The sequence below is a fragment of the Camponotus vicinus genome, unplaced genomic scaffold (genome assembly GCF_025532165.1).
Source record: "Camponotus vicinus isolate PSW18456_S1 unplaced genomic scaffold, iyCamVici1.0 SCAF_1, whole genome shotgun sequence".
NCBI classification, from domain to species: domain Eukaryota; kingdom Metazoa; phylum Arthropoda; class Insecta; order Hymenoptera; family Formicidae; genus Camponotus; species Camponotus vicinus.
Genome location: NW_028141945.1, coordinates 16056358 through 16080414, shown reverse-complemented (window position 1 = coordinate 16080414; position 24057 = coordinate 16056358). Strand labels below are relative to the sequence as shown.

General features: G+C 37.1%; 1 long non-coding RNA gene across 1 annotated transcript in view; it reads right to left on the bottom strand.

Moving 5' to 3' along the window:
• LOC145967406 (uncharacterized) overlaps positions 1-14635 on the bottom strand; it is a 64798-nt gene extending 50163 nt beyond the window's left edge. Inside the window, exons 1-2 of the long non-coding RNA XR_014437403.1 lie at positions 14372-14635; positions 13560-13715 (exon numbers count right to left, since the gene is read on the bottom strand). This is a non-coding gene — a long non-coding RNA (uncharacterized LOC145967406). The remainder of the gene's footprint in view (positions 1-13559; positions 13716-14371) is intronic.
• Positions 14636-24057: the final 9422 nt, after the last annotated feature.

Sequence of the window (24057 nt, the reverse complement as noted above, 5' to 3'; positions counted from 1 at the left end):
GACGGCTGAACATTCCGCCCATTTAATCACGGTATAATTCGCTCAAGACCGCCGAATTTTGTCTCGTGGTTTGCCTTCGTTCCGCCGAGAGATCTGTTCTAGCGATTAGCTCGCGCACAAAAATATTTCGACTACCGACTAGTCGTCTGTAATGAATATCGTAGATAATATTGGAGAAAATAATGTCTTTAATTTTAATAAAGTCTTTTATGAGACTCTGTATAATAATAAAATTATAATCTCCTTTTCTATCTCGATTAATTCGTTTTATTAAAATCATTTAATTCAATTAAATCTGACCATATTGTATCATGTAACGTGCATAATACAGATGTAATGTGTACTTTAAATAAGAGAAAAATACATCAACGCGTTAATTCATATAGATTTAGTTCAAACTAATCATCGATAAAAAAATTGGATCGAAGATTCAATTGAGCAGCCATCCATCATACAAACTGGTTGTCAAAACTTAAAATTTGAAGTCGAGAAGAATTTCTTTTTAGTCAGTTCTTGCCGACACGTCAGGTATAGGAAAACTTTATAAACGAGAATAATTTAGGATATCTCTTCGTAATGGGAAATGGATCACAATGGATGCAGTTTATGCATGGAAATCATTAATGACGTTATAAAGATTACGAGTGACTATCCATGCATAGAATGTCAATTTTATTTTCAAAATCCTTTATATGTTTGTAATGAAGAATTCATAAAAATAATTTTCTTTATAACATTAAAGAAAGAAATGCTTGTATTTAATGAATAAAATGTGTAATTTTCATTATAATTATATATTATCGATTAAATTTCTATCCATAAAATCAGTAACATATTAATTTTCTCTATAATAATAAATAAAAAAATGTGTAATTTTTATTATAATTACATATCATCCATTAAATTTCTACTCATAAAATCAGTAACATTAATTTTCTCTACATATAATACATTAATGTTATTAAATATTAATGCATTATAAATATAACTTTACTAAATATGACAGAATTGGTAAAACTAAGTTCTGTATATTAAAAATATGTGTGTAATAAAAAGATCGTTGGAATGTAAGATTTATTTTCATCATGAGAAGAAAACTTGAATAAAATTCAGCGTTTCAACATATATATTTCTATTTACCTAATATTAATATATTATATTTTGATATTTTTAATATATTATATTTTATATATTAATATATTATATTATATTACACTTTTAATATATTAATATATTATATTATCTGATATTAACATAAAAAATAATTACGCGCTGTAAATGTTCGGATGGCAAGAAAAGAGAAAGAATCTCGATATATATCGATCTTAATTTACATAGTCATCGATATAGTAAACTACCGCTCATCCCTTTTATACAAGATTATTCGTAATAAATCATTTCTTAGTACATGCGCTCTTTTAAGTATTATAAGAGATTACGATTTATTTGACAGCGATCTGTATCCAGCTGATTAGATGGCACGGCTCTATTATATATCATAATCGTATCTTTATCGTAGCCCAAAGAGATGACATTTCTATCAACTGCGAAATATTGTCGCAGGTGTAATCGATTATCCCGCAGTCTCTCAGAGTCAGCCTCCTTCTGTGACGCGAGAGATGCGAGATATACCGAGTCCGATCGTCTCGGACAACGCTTAATGTTCATTCGCGTGTAGTCGCCACGAAATAAGCGATCAAAAAGCATCGGTGCGGCAAGTCGTGCGCGCGCGAGACGGTTTCCGTCTTATCTCATATTCCATTACACGGACAAGCTCGGGGACGACGGGTGGAAAGCCGCTTTAATGGCAGTTATCAGATTCAAAACCAATATCCTATGCGAGGATAAGCCGGATCCGGGCTCCGGCTGAACGATGTGGGTAGATAATCACGCGAAGCGGAGGTATCTCGACGCCACACGTCTCTCAATCGCCACGTACGTTTGCTCCGTGTGTGGGTATGTGTACTTTCTATGTATGTACATACATTATTATACATATACGGATAAATATATACATGCGACGCGAACACGCGAAGGACCGCGCACCGACTGCGCCCGCGATCTTCCCAGCTGCTGGAGCCGATCAAAACTTTCGATATCGATTGGATATAATGACGCGTTCATAACTATTGGATACTGCGGCGAACCGCAGGATATATCGCCGTCCGAGACCTAAAAGGTAAGAAGAAACGCGGTGCACGCATCGCGTACGCGGTTGCATCAAAGTCGCAACCGCGATGAGTGGGAGAGAAGAAACGATCGTCAAGAATCCCCTATCGTCGAACCTTCGATCGATGGCCGATGCTCGATCGACTATTGCCATTTACATCAAGCATTCGCATGCCAGTTATTTTTCTCGATCGACGATCAGCTGCCAATTATCGAGCTGCTTATTGCTAATATTAAGATTGAAGAGTAAATACTTTGAAATTTATTTTATTTCGCCTTTAAAAAATTTAATTTTGATTAAACAGATAATGAATTAAAAGATGAGGTCAAAGCAAAATAACTGACACAAATATTAATATTATAATTGTGTGTGTGTTTTGATAATAATTTTTGTTTCATCTCTTTTAAAAAACAATGATGATTTTATATTTTTGTACCATTTTATATTTTATATTATTCTGTCAAAGAGAAGCAATCTTAATCATTTTCTGTCTTTAATATACCGTCTATAAAGGGAGAAAATATTCTATTGTCTTTCTTCGGTTTCATCTTTTTTTCTTCCTTTACTAATTTACTTTTATGTTATATTGTTTTTGTGCACCACAAATGACACTATAAACGTTTTTATTAGATTTATGTACTATCACATGCACATGCTCTCTTTTTTCATAAATAATGGAGCAAATATCGCTTAATCAAAATAAATATTCGCAATATCAAGATGATAAATCAAAAATATAATTTCTATAATTAACTTTTGTGATCATGTCATTGGAAATAATCACATATACTTGAAAAATAAACGTCATAAAATAAATATTAACGACAGAGAGAGAAATTTATATTGTATAATGTTCATATATATATTTTCGATTCGAGAAAAAATGCCCGACAAAGAGAAGTGAAAAGCATTAACGCTCCTTGACAGATCTGCGCTTTAAGGCAACGCGGTCTCACACGACGCGTCTCGTCTCGTTTCGAAATCCGAGTTTCTCGGTAAAAGTTGGCCCCGTTGCATCGTGAAGGTTCCCTCGTATATCATCGCGGATTACGAGCCGACGTGGTGCGAGTCAACTCGACGCCGAGCATTTCGACGGCGATTCACCGATGAACGGGAGAACCCCCTTCGTCGCCGTCGCCACCGCGTGAGTCTGTCACCGACGAAAAATGTCGCTTATTCTTTGCCGACTGTGATAAACGCGTGTGCCGCCTCTCGAATATATCTCTACCTACGTCGACATACGAGCGTAAACGTCTCCATTTCCTAATTAACGAAGAATGATTGTGCTTCTCAGAGTGATGCACATCAAATATAGATTATCGCAAATAATTAGAAATATGGTATTTTACTTAAATGGAATATTTAAAAATTTATTATCTTTGAAAATGTGATAGGAACCCACGAATATGTAAATATTTATTAAAATATTAATTTATTTAAATCTAATTTATTTAATAATTTATTTAAATTTAAGTTATTACACAAATATATGATAATTTATTTAAAAGTAAATATTTATTAATTTTAAATGTTTATTTTGAAAAGCAATAATTTCTTAAAAAATAATAATTTCACCAGAAATACCAGAAATTAAAATTCAAAATTTTCAAATTTAACCTTTTCAAATATTATTTTAAATGTCATGTACTTGTGTGAAGTAGGACAGAATTTTGTGAAAATAATATTTAACTATTATAGCTCATGTGTAATGAGATATAATAATTATTGTAATAATAATATATTTATAATAATATAATAATAAATAATTATCCTAATTAATTACTTGAACTTTCTAACGAGAAGTACACACATCTGCAATATTCATTTTTTTCGTAAAATCCATTAATTTCAAAGGATTTTAATATAGACATATATAAATAATTGATTATCTCACATTAATCATTTATAGTGTCCCCTTGAAGAAATAGAAAATATATATATTTTCTATGTCAAAAATATTTTTCTCCATCTCTGTCTTCTCGCACCGTGATGCTGCAACGCGCGGACCCAACCGGTCGACAAATTAATGTCAAAGGCCAGTTAATTGGAGAGACGCGACGCGGAAGCCTCATTCTAGGATCCTTGATAATGATTCGCGAGATCTAATCTACGATCTATAGTCGCGCGCGAAGAGGAGTGTATTTTCTGTCTTTCTTCCACCTTTCTGGATTTCTAGGAACATTAACCTGTTATCTTAATCACACGGATTATCCCCGCATGATCTCTTTCAGGATTTTTTTCTCTGTCTACGGCTTATGTGACTTTCACGTATTAATTAGCGACTTACTCGCATGTCCGTCTCATGCGATTAGCGTGAATTGACGTTTATATGCGTGGGCAGTCATTTGCGACGTCTCGCGTTATTGCCAGGACGAGCCCGCATCCTACGTCAACGAGCAATCCTCTCGCTCACCTGTGCACTAATTGCATTAATATAATATTATAATGATATATTATATTTTATTATATGATATTTTATTATTATATGATATTTTATTATTATATTGATATTTTATTATATCTCATAATTTTATCTTAAAATCTTAATTATTGAAATGCAAATATATTTTCCAATTAATATTAATTCTTTGCGTTGCTAATGTCAATTTGGTTTTAAGAATATTTGATAATTTCATTATTTTTAATTTACAATAGTAAATGCATTAATAAACAAATTTCAAAAATGTTTTCAAAGCTCTTTGTAATAAATAATTATCGAATATTAGCACAAAATTATGAGAAGTAGAAAGGATCAATCCTAGAATGTGCATAATTATAAAGAAAAGAGAAAGAAAATAACTACATTGTGTCAACTTACAAAGATTTGTCTCGAGATTTAGGAGTCAAGTTGCGATAAAATCGTGAGACGATGATTGAATATAAACGAGCGTAAATATACCATGTTAATGAGATAGCCGACGAGACCATGATAATTAAAGACCCTAGGATTAACTCTTGAGCGGGTCTGCCAATTATCAATCTTCGATAAATGATCCCTTCGACAAGCGGATATTTATTTTGCAGCATCACCGATAAACGAGTCGCGGCATCGAGCATTGTTATCGGTACTCGCGGCAATTTATTTTCCTCCAGAGTGGCATAATTAATTATCGCGGCTCGGATCGTCAACGCGCGAGATCCATCGATCCGCGAATCGATCGATCAAACGGAATGCACACGACGCGACGTCTTGTGCGTGCATCTTCTCTCGCCGCGCAAGGATAGTGAACAGCTGTCTTGTCACTCGCTCGCGGAAAGGGTAAGGAAAAGGCCATTTGTATTATCAACGCCGCGTAATTATCCCGCCGAGTTCCCGCAAATTACGCGTGCATCAATATTTAGTATTTTCTTCCTCCCTTTTTTTTTCTCCCCCTCGTCGCACGTGCCCGCCTCGGGGTACGAGAGGAAACAGTCGCGACGAACCGGTGCGTGCGTCTCGTGCGTACGCGAGCTTTCGCGCGAATACGTCTTATTACGTTTAATGAGAAAAATCGAGTTAATGAGAGCCGAAGCGTTACAAAATGACGGTTTTAATATCGCGATCGCGCAGCTGGTACCGTTGATCGACGAAGACGAAGGTGTCTGCCGGCTATCAATCGCGCCGCCGGGTATTTGAGTAAATGAAATCGATAAGCGCACGCGGCTCGAAATTGAAAGCTAAGGAAATTCAACGTACGCCGATGTTAAGGGGAGATCGTTTCGACCCAAGGTGCGCGGTTCTCGAGAAAAATTTCACGCCTATTCCGTTATCGTCGTGCTTTATCCTCCTTAACAACTATATTTCGTTAATATTTCTTCCCGATGATATAATGGGGAATCGTTAAAATTTATACAGATACAGGAAGAACACATATACGTCTCGCACACAGACACAGAACGCTATTATAAAGGAACGAGACGGAATTTATTGACGAACTGTCAAACAACAGAAGGTATAATGAGCGGCCAAGCAGCGCTTCTGGAAGAAAGCGGAACGTTTTCGAGGGGTTTTACCTCGAGGGCTCGGTTAAATCTGCGAGATCGGCGCGTTCTAGAAGTCGGACCGTGTGCTGAATGTTGGCCGAGGTGCATGCGTGACTCTTGCACCGAAAGAAAAACGATGGATGCGCCAACATGTGCGAGGACTGACACAAATGAGGCCGCGAACATATGGTTGATTCATACGCATATCATTATAGATCGTAGATCTGAGCTTCTACAAAGCGATGCAAACTCGAACTCATCCTCGGTTCGCTCGCGATCGTCTCGATGACCAGGACGGTCATTAAATAGAGCGCGAAATTTCGAACCACCCTTTATATCTTCACCTCAAGTTTTTCGCTTCACGTCAAATTGTGCGATATAAAATGTAAATTTCCTCTCAGTGTATCATCGTATACGATATATGACATCCTATCTCGCAAGTTTCGTAGGATTTGAAGAATTTTGGGAGGAATAAGTAGAATAATTAGCTTTTAGAGAAGACAAGAGACAGGAAATAATAACGATAATCGCGTTATTGATCCATCCTCAATCTCTGTCAACTACGGGCAAGAAAACTTGGAAGAAAATCGAAAACAAAGTTAAATTACTCGGCTTGCGTGCGCTTGATTATTCCCTCGAGCTTCGAGTCAGGTGGTTGTCTACCGAACCTTGAATACTCGGGATTCAAAAGTCGGAGAGAGCGAGGAGCCCCGGTGTAGTAGACTGCCTTCGGGGCTATCGTCTTCTGGCCCTGAAACTGGAGATTTGTCCGCAAAGAGAGAGAGAGGCTCCTCTCTTAGGATGCCTCTGTGAATGTCTCTGTTCAAGGTCGGCGGTGCGCTTGATTGGATAGAGAAAGCTATCATTCTTAACAACCACTTTTTTTTCACGTATGAAAGACGAGTCGTTGAAAAATTTTTAAGACCCGCTTTGCTCGCCAAAATAAGAAACATAATTTCGCATGATTTATCGAGGGACGCAATAATTTATGCGGCTTCCTGAATAATTATCACCAACGCCACGCATCGCACAACTACCGATCCGATAATAATAGATTCTTGACGGCTATTATTTCTTCGGTATTATTAACGTCCTTGCCCTCTCTCCATCTCATCCGCCTGAACCAGTATTTGTTAGCTGCACCTGATATATTTAAATGCACTCGAACGGAAATAATAACGAGGATAGTTATTTATATTGCTCGCACTTCTTTCTTAATCGATATTCAACTTGACTCCCGAGTTCTCTTCACACGCCTCTATAATATCAATTCTATAATTTGGTTTTTGCGAGACATCATTTCCGTATCAAATAACCGATATCCTCACACGTTACATAATGTACATATTATAATACAGAGTTGTATACTGATCTTTAATACAATAATAATATAAACAATTTTTTATCTTTATAATCTTACTAATTTTCTATCTTTCTAATAATCTAAAAATGTTTCTTTTTTTAATATTTCCTTGAGAAAATCTCTCCACAATTCTCCTTTTATTATCAAAGATAGATATCGTAAGAAAATGAAATTATTTAAAACGTGTGAATTTTATTTTTTTTTTAATTTTCGAAAATGGTTGCTTGTCAAATATATATATATATATATATATATATATATATATATATATATATGTCTTTATGCAGAATATCACACGGTAGAATGATTATGAAATAATAATAATATAAAAAGCATTTCTTAAAAATATTTTCTTCAGAATAATTTCCACAATTTTTTCTATTATTGAGCATAAGAAAACAAAATTATTTAAAATATATAAATTTTATTTTTTTTAATTTTCGAAAATGCTTGTCACAAATGTATATATGTTTTTTTATACAAAATATCACGTGGTAAAATAATTATAAAATAATAATATAAAAAGTGTTTTTTCTTAATATTCCCTGATAATAAATTCTTTAATTTTTTCCATTATCGAGCGTAAGCAATTAAAATTATTCAAAACGGTAAATTTTACTTTTTCCTGAAAGTGGTTGCTTATCAAATGTATGTGTCTTTTTACGCAAAATATCACGCGGTGGAATGATAATGAAACAACGATGTTCCGATCGCTAACGCGAGCCCTGTCGGGAGTCTTCCGCGAGGAAAAGGCGGCCCTCGTTCCGGTAGAGCAGCTCGGCGGACAATCTTCCGCTCTCTCTTTCTCTCTCTCACCCTCTCACCCTCGACGGAGGGTCCCGCCGTCCGATGATGGATGCGCGTTAGCGCGGGAGTGCGCGAAGACAAAGATCCTGCGGACTCCCTCCCGGCGTGCGCAACGTGCATTAGTTTCACGTCGCTCCCGCTGTGCGCAAATTAGAGCCGAGAGTGCAGCGCATCTCGCGGCGCGGAACGAAGAGGTTCCCCTGGCCCCGGAGAAATGGCCGCGGAGAGGACGAGGACGCGCGAGGGGGAGAGGAAGCTGGGACGTGCGGGCGAAGGTGGAAGCGGACGAGGAGAAGGGAAGACGGGTGGTGGACGGGGGCGAGCCCGCGATGAACGACCGCAATCAACGCAACACCGCCCCGCGAAAATTGCCTGGAATACACCCGGAATATATTATCCACACGGGGGGCGGCGCGTCCACCTCGCTGGGTCAAGGGGTCGCGTACCCCGGAACGGCCCCGAAGCAAGAGAAGCGTGCCCGTGAAGAGCCGCACGACCGGCCGCGTCACGCTGATGGCGCATCACGTGCAATTGCGGTTGCATTCGACGAGACCACCCCAAGTTCCTCGGTTTTGCTAATTGTCCGTTGGAACGATTTTACGTTTCTTCAACATGTGTTATATCTCCTTTTTTCAAATAATAAAATGAACAAAGCTATATTTTTTAAATAAAAAAAAGTTACTCCCATTTTTATTTTAATTAAAAAAATATATAATATATATAAATATATATATTTTATATTTTATATTCATTAAAAAAATATATAATATTCTGTCACGATAATTAAATATTCTTTTTCGAATTTAATAAATTAAAATTAAAATTAAATATTATTTCGATATTAGAAAATATTCTCGAAATGCGAAAGGGGAACAGATGTACATCTTTTGTCGAATGCAGAAGAGTTTTTTTTAAGTACGGCGCGTTTGAATAAAATTGCGATATATCAAAGACACCGGAATTGAATTATATCAATCGGTGCGACACGCAACTTTTGTCGCTCTTGTTGAAAATAATCCTCGCTATTGATTTTGACGGTTGTCCCCGCGGGACAGCGATGCGTAAATCATTACGCCACCACGTGGTAGCGGCCTCGGTATTCGCCCCGAGGTGACCAGCGGGGAGAGTAGCGTATGGAAGTCGGCACCAATACTAATCGAGATGTGTTAGCTCATTATTGTGACGTATGGCTGCCGTTGCCGGCGGTAACGCGATGCCGACCACGCGAGGTTCTCAATCGACCACTTCCGCGCGGTTCTGGTAGGAACGTTTATCGGTTCCGTAATAGCGAGGCAACAACAGGATAGATAGGTTTTGCCGATTCGTACCGACCGATAGCTACGTTACATTAAGTATGCAGGCATACCTTATTCTGTAAAAAGTGCGGTGAAATCGGAGCTCGCTTCGAAAGCCGCGCCCTTCCGCCTCTGCACCTCTCTTTGGATAACTTTATTTAATGTGCATTCGATATATCTGTCCTCCCCTTTCTACCACATCGATCCGCCAACGATGATGCCCTATAGCGATTAATACGATTCGCAAAGCGATTTTTTTCTCATCTTCGCGATGGGATGCACGAATAAGTTTAATGCGTACACGAGGTAGAAATAATTTCGGTTCCCTATCATTTTTTTGAGTGTATTTTTCGATAAGCTAGATATGTGTTATAATTTATTGCACCATAAATTGTAAGGAAAAGTAAGCTGCTTAAATAATTATTCGCGATTTATTCTATCATCTATTTATCTCTTTATGTTATCATCTTATTTTACATTGCGTGATATATATTATATGCAACCCTACACTATAAAATTATCATTATATATTTATTAAAATTATATCGCTGTTTATTATATAAATACATATTTTTTAGATAATTTTAATAGTTAATTAAATACTTGTAATATTTATGATTTTCACAATTTTTATAATTATAATATTTTTGAGAAATTATTCAAGTGATTACTTCAAATTAAAACGTAGTCAAGATTGCATAATATTACATAACCGGGATGTACGACGCAGAAATTAATAAAATATCGTTTCATTTAATAATATAATTTTACTGTGTACGATTGTACGTAAATTTCAAGCTGAAGCTCTAATTGCCTATGTCATCAAATTGATGTACACGTATGACAAGAGGAGAATAAAAAAAATGATCTTTTCCTTTTTTTCTACCAACAGATAATTACGGATTGCTAGGATAGTTAATCACGTCCGGATGGTTGTTCGTTGACGGTTCCTGCATCTAGTACCCAATTCTACCGTGAGAAATTATCCTCGACAAAATGTTACATCGCCGAGCACTTTAATCGATCTAGAACCGGCCCGGTAAATGCGTAGGTGTCTATGGGACGCTCCTTCTGGAGCTGCTTTGAAAATATGCGTCCACACCCGACGAGCACCACATCTCAGACATCTCTTCACAGGTGTGGAACGATCTCGAGTGTTTGGTCAAGTTTATAGAATGCCTGAGAGATGCCTGAGAAAAGGGCGGAAGCCCTTTGAAAGGGTACCATTTTAATGACTTCACCTGCGCAGTTGCTATCATTTATTGCATCTCATATTTATTATAAACTCACAAATCTGACCGTAAAAACATTTTTTTACAAGCAAATGCGTATGAAATTATAATTGCTTCGTTATAAAATGTCAATCTGTTCCTCTTTTTCATATCAATAATATACGATATGTGTAAAAAAGAAAGAAAAAACAATTCAAAATCGATTTACAGAACCGAGAAAAAATTGCTAATTTAACTTGCTGACGTCATTGTTTTTTAATCGTCAACATGTAATTAGCAAAAAGCCGACGTGCGTAAAATTCCATCGAAAGAGTTTGATTAATTGATTCGCGGGTCGTAGGTTCGATACGCTTTTGAGAATCCCGCGTTGGGATCCCTGCGTTTTGCATTCACGTGTACGGAAAGATCGTCCACGTCGTATAACGAGATTGAAAAAAAAAAAGGAAATTTTATATGTTAATGCGATGTCAATGTTTACAAATGATTGTAATTATAAACACGCGTCTTGAAAACACCATCGCTCCGACATTCCTAGAGACTGCGAGCAAAATTGTTGCGCAACGAATGTACCTTTTAATTCACGGCCGAAGCTAATCGATTTAGTTTTTGTACCTGTTGCTATCGCTTGTGTTGCGCGAGATACATATCCGCGGGGGGATAGAAAATTTATCATCATTTGGGATTGCTCCCGTTCTAAATATCATTATACTTACGTGACACGTCATTGTATGTCATTTACTTGCCATATTTTCAGTAAGGTTGTGATTTAATTATTCGAAGAGAAAAATGATTGAATAAATAAGACAAAGGAATATAAAGTGTACACAATATTTTGAACAATATAATCGGTACTTATACTTAATTAAATTAAAATTAACAAAGATTAATCGAATTTGATTCGAGCATGCTTTCGATTGAAGAATAAATGAACGTGATAAATGGAACGATAATCGCGCAATGTATCCTGTGGCGTAAAAAGAACAGATGAGAGAGAGAAATTTTGTAACGAGAAATCTAGAAAAAAAAATGTAAAGAGAGAAAAAAAGGAGAGAGGAAAGTGAGCTCCAAAGAGTAGTGCCTCTTTAATTTTAAATATACTATCTAATGGCCGATCGTTTATCACTCTTGCTCTACGCACGAAATATAAATGCGTTTTCTATTAATTCTTTCCGCCGCTTTCGTATCCCCTCCCCCCACCCTTTACTCCCCCCGTCGCTCCTCCCAACCCAGACGATGCGAGGATGCAACCGGATCACGCAAGCCTGCGTGATGATAAACCCGAACGGATGTTATCCCGCGTCTATTTACTCGGGATCATCTCGCAATCGATCTTTTGTGAGCGCCGTTTTGCTCCCTCCTTCTCTTTTTCTCTTTGCTTCTTCTTCTTTTCCTCTCGTTACGCATTGAAACTTAACGCACGAATGAACGTCGCGCGATTTATATCTCTATCAATCCGTAAAAGTTCCACACCCTTTGCTGATTTTATTCCGTTTAGCAGGCAATTAATATGCGCGAAATTAAAACACGCACGTTAAACCGGACGGACGTCATGCCGATAAAAATAATATTAATAATACGACGCAAGCTCATATATATCCTTGATTTAATGGGCGCTCATAATTTAAGTCCAATCTAATCAAATCAAAAATAAATAAAAGTAAACACATAAAAGGCAAATATATATCGTTTTGAAAATATTGCATGAAATTTGTACTTAACATTAATTTTACATCAAAATAATTTTTTATATCATAATAATTTTTGCGCAATAAAAATAACTCGCGATGTATTTTGATCATTTCATTAAAGCAGACGCGATAATCTCACAATTTTATCCCGCGCGCTTATCTTCGCACTTTATCACTGCTGGAGGGAGAACGAGAGGCTCCGATTAATTCACGAAGGACGATGTGCGGCGGCGGCGGCGGAGGAGGCCTCTGCTCCTAAGTCATTAACGTCGGGGCCATCGATGGGGACTAATTAGCTCCGCACCGCGGTGCTTTAGCAAAAGCGCGCACGAAATGGTAGCAGCTGTTTCGACGGGAGCAGGTGAATCTCGCTACCGTATTCGCTACGCAAGTCGACGAGCTCTCGAGACCTAATCGCCATCGCGCCCCTAATGACGTCCAACCCCTTCGTTCGCGCTCTGCACCACGTTCCTTTTCGAAATTGGCTTAATTGGCAGCGCCGGCCGATTATTTATTGCCATTGGCGCTATCTTTTAACGCTGTCTTTTAATGGCCGGTTGACGGGATTTAGATTTTTCAGATCGGTTTAATTTTTCTCAAACGAGCAACATTTCGATATCTCCGAAATTGCACACTTTCCCGCATGCGATGTTTATCCTCGGTAATTTAATTTTATGAATATTGTACTAATTTTATGAACTTTATAATTGTTTCCCAATTTTTATTTATTTTATTCGTTTTCGTAATTTTATGAATATTGGTTTTAAACGAAATATTTCTTAGGAACATCACGATGAGATATTGTTAAACGATTTATGCATTAATGCGAGAGATTATGTTAATTAATTATTTAATTATTCTATTCGATAGAATGTTATTAATATTAAAAAATAATGACATATTCACACCATATATATATATATATATATATATATATATATATATATATGTATGTATATATATATATATATAATCTAATATTTTCACGAATTCATTATTTCCAAAATATAAATAAAAAAAAGAACAATATATACTACTCACAGAGATACAATATGCACGGAGATTCCTGGGTGCTCCTCGTCCTCGCCGATGATCCTTGATCCTCGCCAATCCTCCTCGTCCAGTTCGTCCTTCTTTTCCTTCTCCTTTCTTGTTTTGTTGTAGTTCCTTCATAGCACTCGCTCGTGTTAATTACACCTGCAAACGCATTAATAAGAAAGCTATAATTATCGAGTGACACTTTACACGGCACTCCCGATATTAACCTTATGCGACAGATGTTTTACTTATTATGAAAATAGAAGGACACAACGCGAAAAGTGTTTACGTATTTTCGCGATTGCTCTCGATTGAACAGCTTGCACGAAGTGCCTAGAGTTTTAAAGAGGATGGATCTTGAGACGCGATCATCAAGTATCAAATTACGTTGTTCAAAGCGTTGTACAAAGCTAAACAACTCCGGATTCGCGATTTGTTTTATAATCATGGCTTTTCATTTGTCCTCGAAAGTCGATAATTTTACTTTGATTACGATACTACGTAAATCAAATTAACAGTTTATTGATACACGCGATAATCGTGGATATTAATTCATCATATTTTGATAATCGTTAATTATAATAAGGAAATGCGGTCTTCTCAAAACTTGCATCGATCGTAAATTCTTCGATAGACAAGGACAGTGAGCGTCTGTCTCAAAGTTACCGCGCGAGTGACGTCACGACAGCGGAATGTCAACAATGGCGCGCTTTGCGTCGCAAAATTCGGTGCTCTAAAAATATTAAAATATGTATATTCTAACTTTTTCACCAATCCATTATTTCGAAAATATAAAGAAAAAATTTACTACTCACAAATATACATAAAGAGTGAAGTTGTGGCTTCCTAATCCTCCTTTTCCCCGGTCTTCCTCGTCCTTCCCGGTCCTATTCGTCCTCGTCCTCTTCCCTTTCCGTGCTTCTCCTCTTTTGTTTTGTTGTTGCTCTTTCATGGCACTTACTCGCGTTAATTACACTTACACACGCACTAATAAGCAGGCTAACAATCGCGCGACACTTTACGCGATACTCCCGGCATTAACCTAACCTAAGTTTATGCGACAAAAATTTTACTCTCAATTTTTTATTATGACGGAAGGACGACGCGAAAAGTATTAACTTACTCCCGCGACTGATCGGACAGATTACACAAAGTACACAGTTTTAAAGTGAAGGGATCGTGAACGCGGTCGTCGTCAAGTATCAAATTACGTTATTTAATTTGTTGCAACAAGTCGGTGCGCGACTTGGGCTCGTTCGGTTTTTCGTCTATACCCGAACATCGCCAAGTTCATTCCGAGCCGCGCGATACTACGTAAGTTCAATTAATAGTTAATATTGATACACGCGATAATCGGAGATATTAATTGATCGCATAATAATGGCTTGATAATCGTTAATTATGGTAAAGAAATCGCGGTCGCGTTTTTCTAATATTTGCACGAATCGTAGACGCTTCAATAGACAAGGACACTGAGCGTCTCGCTGCCGTCTGCCTCGAGGCTCGTCGCGCGACTGACGTCACGACGTCACACGTCACCGTGAAATGTCAACATGGCGCGCTGTATATATGTCGCAAAATTCGACGCTCGTTTTTTACGAACCTCGCGGAACATTGAGCGCTATTATTTATATTTTGTTGTCACTTTCACCGCGAGCCTCGTGCGAAAAGGTGGTGTCGCAAATTCCGTTCCTCAATTATCATTTTATTAATTGTTAATTTGACTTACGTAGTATCGTGCGGTATCAAATTGAAATTGCCGATTTTCGCGCATAGACGAAAAGCCGTTAATATGGAGTGGTCGATTTCGAGTCGCACGTTGCTTAAAACGAGCAACGTAATTTGATACTTGACACGATCGCGTTTGAAGATTCATCCACCTTAAAACACCCCGTGTACTTTGTGTAAGTTGTCCGATCGAAAGCAATCACGAGAATACGTAAATTCTTTTTACATTATTCTTTCGTCATAATGATGAGTAAAAGTGAAACATTTGTCGCGTATGATTAATATCGGGAGTGCCGTGTAAAGTGTCGCGCGATCGTTAGCCTGCTTATTAGTGCGTGTGTAAGTGTAATTAACGCGAGTAAGTGCCATGAAAGAGCTACAACAAAACAAAAGAGGAGAAGCACGGAAAGGGAAGAGGACAAGGACGAATAGGATCGGGCAGGACGAGGAAGACCGGGGAAAAGGAGGATCGGGGAAGCTACAACTTCACTCTTTATGCATATTCGTGAGTAGTAAATTTTTTCTTTATATTTTCGAAATAATGGATTGGTGAAAAAGTATTAGAATATACATATTTTAATATTTTTACGAGCGCCGAATTTTGCGATGCAGAGCGCGCCATTGTTGACATTCCGCGGTCGTGACGTCACTCGCGCGGTAACTTTGAGACAGACGCTCACTGTCCTTGTCTATCGAAGAATTTACGATCGATGTAAGTTTTGAAAAGACCCCCCCTCTCGCATTCCCTTATTATAATTAACGATTATCAAACTATGTCATGAATTAATATCCACGATTCTCGTGTGTATCAATAAACTTAATTTGATTTACATACTATCATAGTATCAAAATAAAATTTTGATTTTCGAGGATAGACGAAAAACCATGATTATAAAACAAATCGCGAGTCCGGAGTTGTTTAGCAACGCTTTGAACAACGTAATTTGATACTTGTCGATCGTATTTCAAGACCCCTTTAAAATTCTGTATATTTTGCGTAACCTGACCGATCGAAATTAATGGGAAATTAACGAGTAGATTAATATTTTTCGCATTGTTCTCTTCTGTCATAATAATAAGTATGTAAAAGTAAAATAGTGCATTTTTTAACATCAGAAATGCCGCGTAAAATGTCGTACGATTATTATATTCTGCTTATTAGTGCGCGCGCAATTATAATTAAGCTAAATACGTGCTATGGGCAACAACAGAATAAGAGAAAAAAATGAAAAACCTGCGGGAAAATAACGATAAGATGAGCAATTTACATTTATTGATTATTTTTTTGTGATTATGACAAATTAAAATAATTAAAAAACTTTAACGCTTATCGTTTTTTTTCCACAATTGGCAATTAATGATATGTCAAAACAATGGATTATCAAATATGTAATACTTTCTACATATATGTATCTATATTTGGCATTTTTACGAAAAATAAATGATCGAAGAATAAATTTTTTATTAGACGAATTTATAGAAATAATTAATTTCAATAATCTTTGTATAAAATATATATCCGTTATCGATAATAATAATTTAAATATGTAGAAATTTCTTTTTTCTTCATTTATTTATTATTATAATTAATGTCATATTTTTTTTATTTTTCTTATGCAGACTTTATACAGTTAAATCGAAATGATATCGTCAGAATTCGATCTAAATAAAGTTTTAGATGATTGCATAATATGATAATATACAATATACGATATTATATCATGTTCAGAAAAAGGAGGCATGTGGTAACAATCTATTTTATTCGTGAAACGTGAATTTTGAGAAAAGAGAGTATAAATTAATCAAAATCATAAAAAATCCGATCTCTGCCAATTTTTTAAAATTCTTTTCTTCATGAAAACCATTCTACACTTCTCCTTTTTCTGCCGATATATCGCCAAGGCAAGCGTACGTATAAAATGTACGCACATGGTACTGCGTAAACGCGCGTCGGCATCTCATTATCAGCTGATTGGCAATCGTGCTTGCGCGCTCGTAACCATGATACCATTCGCCTTTTGCGAGAAGATAAGCATTGGCGAACACGCAAGGGAAAACGGAAGGAAGAATGAAGAAGACAGAAAGAGAGAGAGAAAGCGGTCGGTTTGAGGTAGATCAAAGAACGCCGGCAATAATTATAGAAATATGCGCGTTGATGCGTACCGCCTCTTGCCGGACGAAGGACTCCTAGCATCGCTGCTGTATTGCCACCGGATGTTATCGCTTCCTCCTGCTTCCTCCTCGCCTCCCGCTGTTCCTAATACAGTTATTTATTCGCCACCCGGTATTATCTCGTAATCTATAAACACGCTGTACCTCGACCGCTTTCTGTACAGCTACCTCCTCTATCTTCTCTGTCGCCTACTTCTTCTTCTTATCGTGCTTCGACTAGTATACGTACTTCGGAAATAAGAGGGAGGGAACGAAGGCGATTAAAGGAGGATTTTTCGATGAAATGAGCAACATTTAGCAACATTTATAGCATCCATTAGTTTAAAGTGCAGATAAATCTATTTTTATTTATAATAGACTCGCATACTTGAGAATATATCCGTGCGTATGTGTGTGTATACCAGTACAAGAAGCGTAACATTCATGCGACAGCCGGTTGATACGCGAACATACCGATAATTATCTTAAGGGAAGGCTATTATCTCGATCCGATACAGCACCCGCGCGAAACTCGCCGCTCGATAATTCAACCGATTGCTTCTTTTTTATTATGCACGCAAGGTCTCTGGATTAAGATTCTTCAAATTATCGTGTGTCTCTTTTTATACGGCTTCGAATGCCGATTAAATGCGCGCTGAGTCTGCAACAAATAATTAATGTTATCTGCAACGAAATAGTCGTCTTTCATTTTTATTATAAAAATCACGAGCAGGAGGCTTCCGTAAAAATTATTATAGAATTATTACATAATTTTATTAAATTATTATAAATTTATTATATCGCTCTCTCTCTCGACTGTGAGGATGAGGAAGGGAAAGAAAGTACTGTTCTAAAAAAAATTGCACTTTTAGTGGAACACGCTTCTAACAAACTAACGATTCTGCCAGGCATTTGCTGGAATATTTAACGAGGAGCGTTATTATTCTTGTGCAATAAAGCCAGAAATAAAACTTCTCAGAGAAATGTTCTAGGATTAATCATAATTTTCGAAAATTAATTTCTCGATTTAAAGTAAAGATTTTTTTCTCCATTAATGACACGAATAAAGAGCGAAAATTTGCAAACAACGCTTGGCTGCTGATAAATGTCGGCGTTCAGTTATCGTGGTTGCTGTACCGGAAACCGCGCCCGATGCTACGGGCTATCGTCAAAAAGCCATCCGTGCGGCAAGCCAACCGAAAGCTCGGACAATGTGGAATTTCTCGTGACGTTTAACGTATTGTGTCCGTTGGGGAATATCTCGCCCGGAAGCGACAAGAGCGCGAAACTTTGCCTTGGCACAATCGCGTTTCGGCTCCAACGGATATCGCGCGAGATTGTGGGCGGAGATTATTGTGATCGTTCGACGAGATCGCCCGGTAACAACGTTGCTCGGATCAGGAAATGTATCCCTAAAGCGACAATGTAATGAGGAACGATGCGAAAACAAGAAGTCGTGCAATAAGGCATGAAATGTACTCTGGATGCTGCCTGGTGAAGATGGCGGAACACTGTTGGATTGACGCGCTATGATCCTTTATATATCCTATTTTATATAAATATACCTCCTTTTCCTTCTATCGCGTTAGATGAGATCTACGGGCGATACCGGAGATCGATCTCGAGGAAACGAATAGGCGATATATAAATGGGTATTAAAATAAATTGTCCGAAATTGTCCGTACAAAGCAACCGATGCTCAAGCGTGATTTCCTTAACGATGTCTAAAAACTATGATGGGATAAGATTCCCGGAGGCAGCAAGAGTAGAATTGTTGCACAGAAGCGCGGATCTACGCGAAAGCTAATGGAATTTTAATTTCAGGTTTTCAATTATCTGTCAAGAATATTATTTGAAGTCAGAAGGTGCAATATATATTTTTGTTTGAAATCTATTATGCAAAAATTTTGATTGGAAATAATTTTAACTAATTTAATTTAATTAATAAAAATAATAATTAATTTTAATTAGTTTAAACTTGAAAGATTTTTCTCTAAGATTTTTCTTCGAAATAAATATAATGTGTGAAATTTAAGGAAACATAATTTTTCTTTAAAATATCTGCTCATCTGGACTCTTACTGTGATTTTTAAAGAGACGCCATTTTTACGGCCGACATTTTACTAATTGTCGAATAGCTCTAGGCATTTGATTTAATAAAATTCACTTCTCACCATAAAATAAAATAAAAATAACATCGAAGATATCATAGCGGGTGTATCATTATTAAAAGGCTACCTCGAAGGTGACAGACTGATGAACTTATTATTCGCAATTGCATTTCGCGTTAATCCCCCTACGCGTCGTGTAATTGCCTATCGGTCAATTCGTTAAAGCTGCCGTGTCGCGTCAGAAAGATCTTTAATCTCTGTCGCCCGCAATTTTACTGTCTCCGTGTTCTTGGCAGGACACGCAGCCTTTAATCCGTCCGGAATTTCGCTCGGCAAAGAAAGGAACCGCGCGAGTCAGAAATACACGCGCCTTCTTGCGTCGCTCTCTCTTTCGCGAGAAAATGCGAGCACATCGTCCGTATCTCTTCGGTTTATTACAGGATACATCTGTTTCTGCTCGGACGATGGTAGTAGCCATGTAATCATGCTCGTAATTCGAATGCAGGGAGAGGGAAATTGCCGATTAGCCGGGCGCGTTTCTTAATCGCGCCGGGCATTATGCTTCGAGTGCAATCGACAATCGTCGCAGTCAAGTCGTTCTTACTGCTTACTGCCCAGAGGTAAATGAGAAAAACCAGGTCAGCTAATCTATTCGTATGCATAATGAAACACGATAAAAATTGCTCTCGATTCAGCGAAAGCGACCGCTTTTCGTACGATGAATTTTAATTTTTAAACACATTTTATTTCTGTAATTTCAATAACAATAATAAAATAATAGATTTATAATAGATAATAGATATAGATGTTTATAATAAATTTAATTATTAAATATATATTTTTAATATATTCTTTTAATATATTTATTATTATTTAAATATAGATTATTATTTAAATATAAATTTTTATTTTTCGAATTTTTTTATATAAAATATAAGTTTAAAAAATTATATTATTATTAATTTATTAATATTGCTGTTTTTAATTTTTAATTTTATTTGACATTTTCTTATCATTTATCGTAAATAAAAATTTATTCCAGCATTCAAAAATTTAATTGATAATTAGACTCGTAAAGAAATTAATATCGCGGAAATTTTCACACTATCTAATAAGTATATATATTTAGCGATTATTTTTACGAATGCATCTATTCTACTTGCAATAATGCGTCGCTCTAGCTTAATCAAGATATCACATGATCCGGAAAGGTGTGTCTAGGGTGTCGCTTCAATCTCGCACAATGTGCGTAATATATCGTAATCATGAATTACGGGCGCACGTGTGTCGTGACTTCAACTTTTGCTTGACGAACGTCGCGGATCTCTAGAAGCGAAGACGTAGATCAGCGCTTCCGACTTCTCTTCGTAGGCGGTGTAGATCGCGCCCCGAAGAAAAACGTAACGCGGCATAACTCGTGCCTCGGTCTCGGGACGAAAACATGGCGTTTCTACCGCTCGCGAAGCTACGCTGAGATAACATACGCGTGTAACGAGTGGCGCCTTAAATAATGCAGTCTGCCAGCTCGGTGAACGACAGTCGTGCGTCTTCTCTCACGGCAGAGGCATCGTTTCGCGGGCACGACAGTCACGCGTGTCGCGTTGATACGTGCGGGGATTACGTTTCATAAACTGCGTTAAATCACTGTAGCTGTGCGTTTCATCGTGGCTTGAAATTCTAAGGTCCGACCCTAAGTATTTCAACGTCACTCTTTCTCAGAGATCAAAAAAACGACATATATATATATATAAATTATTATATTACACCATTATTTTTGTAGATTTTTTTATAACTGTTATTAATAATTAAGAATTTTTTTACCATCAAGACTCAAATTTTTATCGATTAAATCTTTTAAATGGAAGATATATAGATATTGGTTTTTCTCTTGCAAAACAATTTATTCGAATCAAGTACGCTTAAGTATTATTTTATTTTATTATGCTTGTGTGTGGATTTTATTTGTAATTCTTTGTATATTTAATAGTTGTTTAAAAGAATGAATGTTCGAAAAAATTGCTATTTTAAAGTATCCATTAACAAAATATCTATATTTATAGATATAACTATCTATATATTCTTTAAAAAATGTATGAGCAGTCGAGAGAGCTTGTTATAGAAATTATTTATATCTTACTCTATTAATATAATTATTAATATTATTATTAGAATTATATTATTATAATTATTAATATAATTTTTAGATTTTTCATTTAATGAATCTATTCTAGACGCGAGTATATATTTTGTATTAAAAGTACTTAATGCTGTGTGAAAGAAAAAGATTTTAATATGTATATAAAATTAATATTTATAAAGAATCTATAGAGAAAATTTATACAAGTTATATAAAGAAAGTTTTATTTTTATGATACTTTTTAATTGTCTACCATTACGTAAATGAACAATATTGTTATAAAAATATTATTTGATTAATAGCTATTTATTATTTAATGCTACTAGAAATTACGAGTTTTATGATTTTTTATAATATCGAGCGCTCGTAAATTTATATTGACGATCGATTTGTATAAATCGAACATGGATCCAATTTATAAGCAAGAAAAGAGGATTTTCCAACAGGATGCCATGCGCTAGTAACTCATATTCAGCGACACATTGCGAATTGTAAACCTATTATTACCTCCTGTTGCAATATCATACAGGTGTGGAGAATGTTTCGACCGGAAAGAAAAGTCTCTCGCGTATATACGTCACGACAATTTATAAAAACTAATGGCGGTTAAACACTATAACTCATGAACTCATTATATCTAATAGCCGCCGGCACTTTTACGCCGAACGAGTTCGTTATCCCTCCTCAGGTCTACGTGGTTTGCAAATTACACGTGAGCCGGAATTATATTGCCGAGATGCGTACAAAAACGTGCTAAAATTACACGATGGGGACTCAATTCTAATCGATTAACAAATTTCGGTAGACCGGACACAGATACTAAAAAAAAATCTGTATTTTGCGATAAAGATAACAATAATTTATCAAATCGAAACTCGATAAAAGATCTAGAATAGAATACATTGAAAATAAAATCACATGTATGATAAATACGCGAGACGCGATTTTGTGACGCAACTTCAAGACTTCTTTTCTTGAAGCGATTTTTGATCAATGATAAAATAATGCTTGCATTATTTACGCGAAAAATTGAGATCAAGATATTTTCAAAGCAACGAGTTAAATCGATCACTTGAACTTCTGACTTCGGGTACTCGTTTGACTACAGACTACAGACTGTTGTCACGCGCTCTGTGCTTCGTTGGAAACGCGACTTTTAATCCGTTCACGTAGCGTGAAAGAAGAGATTCCTTGGAGCAGAATCGTTCGAGCGTGAACGACGAGGAGGCCATCCCTCTCAGCATGCATTAGAAATGTCCATTCAGTCGTCTAATTTTAAATCTTACCTCCCACTCTCTATGACGCGTCGCGTGCATAAAGAATCCGTGTTTATGTACATACATCAGGATGCTCGTTGCGCGAATTCACATCACATCGCAGGGAATGTGACTGTATTGCGCCAGCAAAACGTACCGTGGATCTCCGCCATAAATTATTTCGCTCCGTCCACGGTTCTCCTATCGGAGTTTCATATGATAATCGCGACAGAGGTGTCTCTGACGAATGTATAAATCGAGCTTGCGAACGAAACAAGTCGTAGTCAAGAGACTTTGTGCGTAGATTACGTAAGATCTTGGCATCTGGGTGCCCACACAAGGGATGATATATATAGTCATTACATTGATAATGCGAGAAAGCGATTGATCAAATGTAGGATGCAAAAATGATAACGCGATGTCGCCCCATGATTGTCACGGTTTATTAAATATTTAAGGCTTGGCAAGAGAGTATAACGCACTATTATCATCGTATTGTTTTGTGCATAAGAGTGAATTATATATTTTGTCGTTTGCGCGCATCAAGCACTTCCTTAAGCAGAGAAGTGCGAATGTATAGATGAAATTACGGCGAACATCTTTCATCTTGTCCGATTGTTACGTCAGCCGTATTATTCGTATCAGCCGTTGAAACATCGTCCGAGTTCATAGGGCAACGGCGTTGCGCGAAGGGAAGGAAGGAGGAAATTCTAATAACATTCGGAGAGGCAAGATAAGAGTTTAATTATTCACGCAAAGCGGAGTTCCGGGCCGCGGAGGATCTATTGGTCCCGGCGCTCGCGCGTGTAACGTGTATGGACGCACTCGGGATTTACGCGGTGTTTGTGCAGCGCCAGTGTGTATTACGTAGGTAGGTGTATACCTTATATCTAGCCATCGTGAGCGCGATAAATCTCGCGGAGTCAGGTGGACGATGGTCATCAGCTAGTCGCCGCGTGTAAGAGGCCCGGTGAGCCTGGGTTTAAGCCGTGTTCTCATGATGCCGGACGGTCCAGCGACGACCCACGACCCTGCTGGCCACAACTTACCGCATGGTACACCCGCAATATGCGCTTTCCACCGCGATCCCTTCCACGGCATTCCTGACCCAGCGGGCC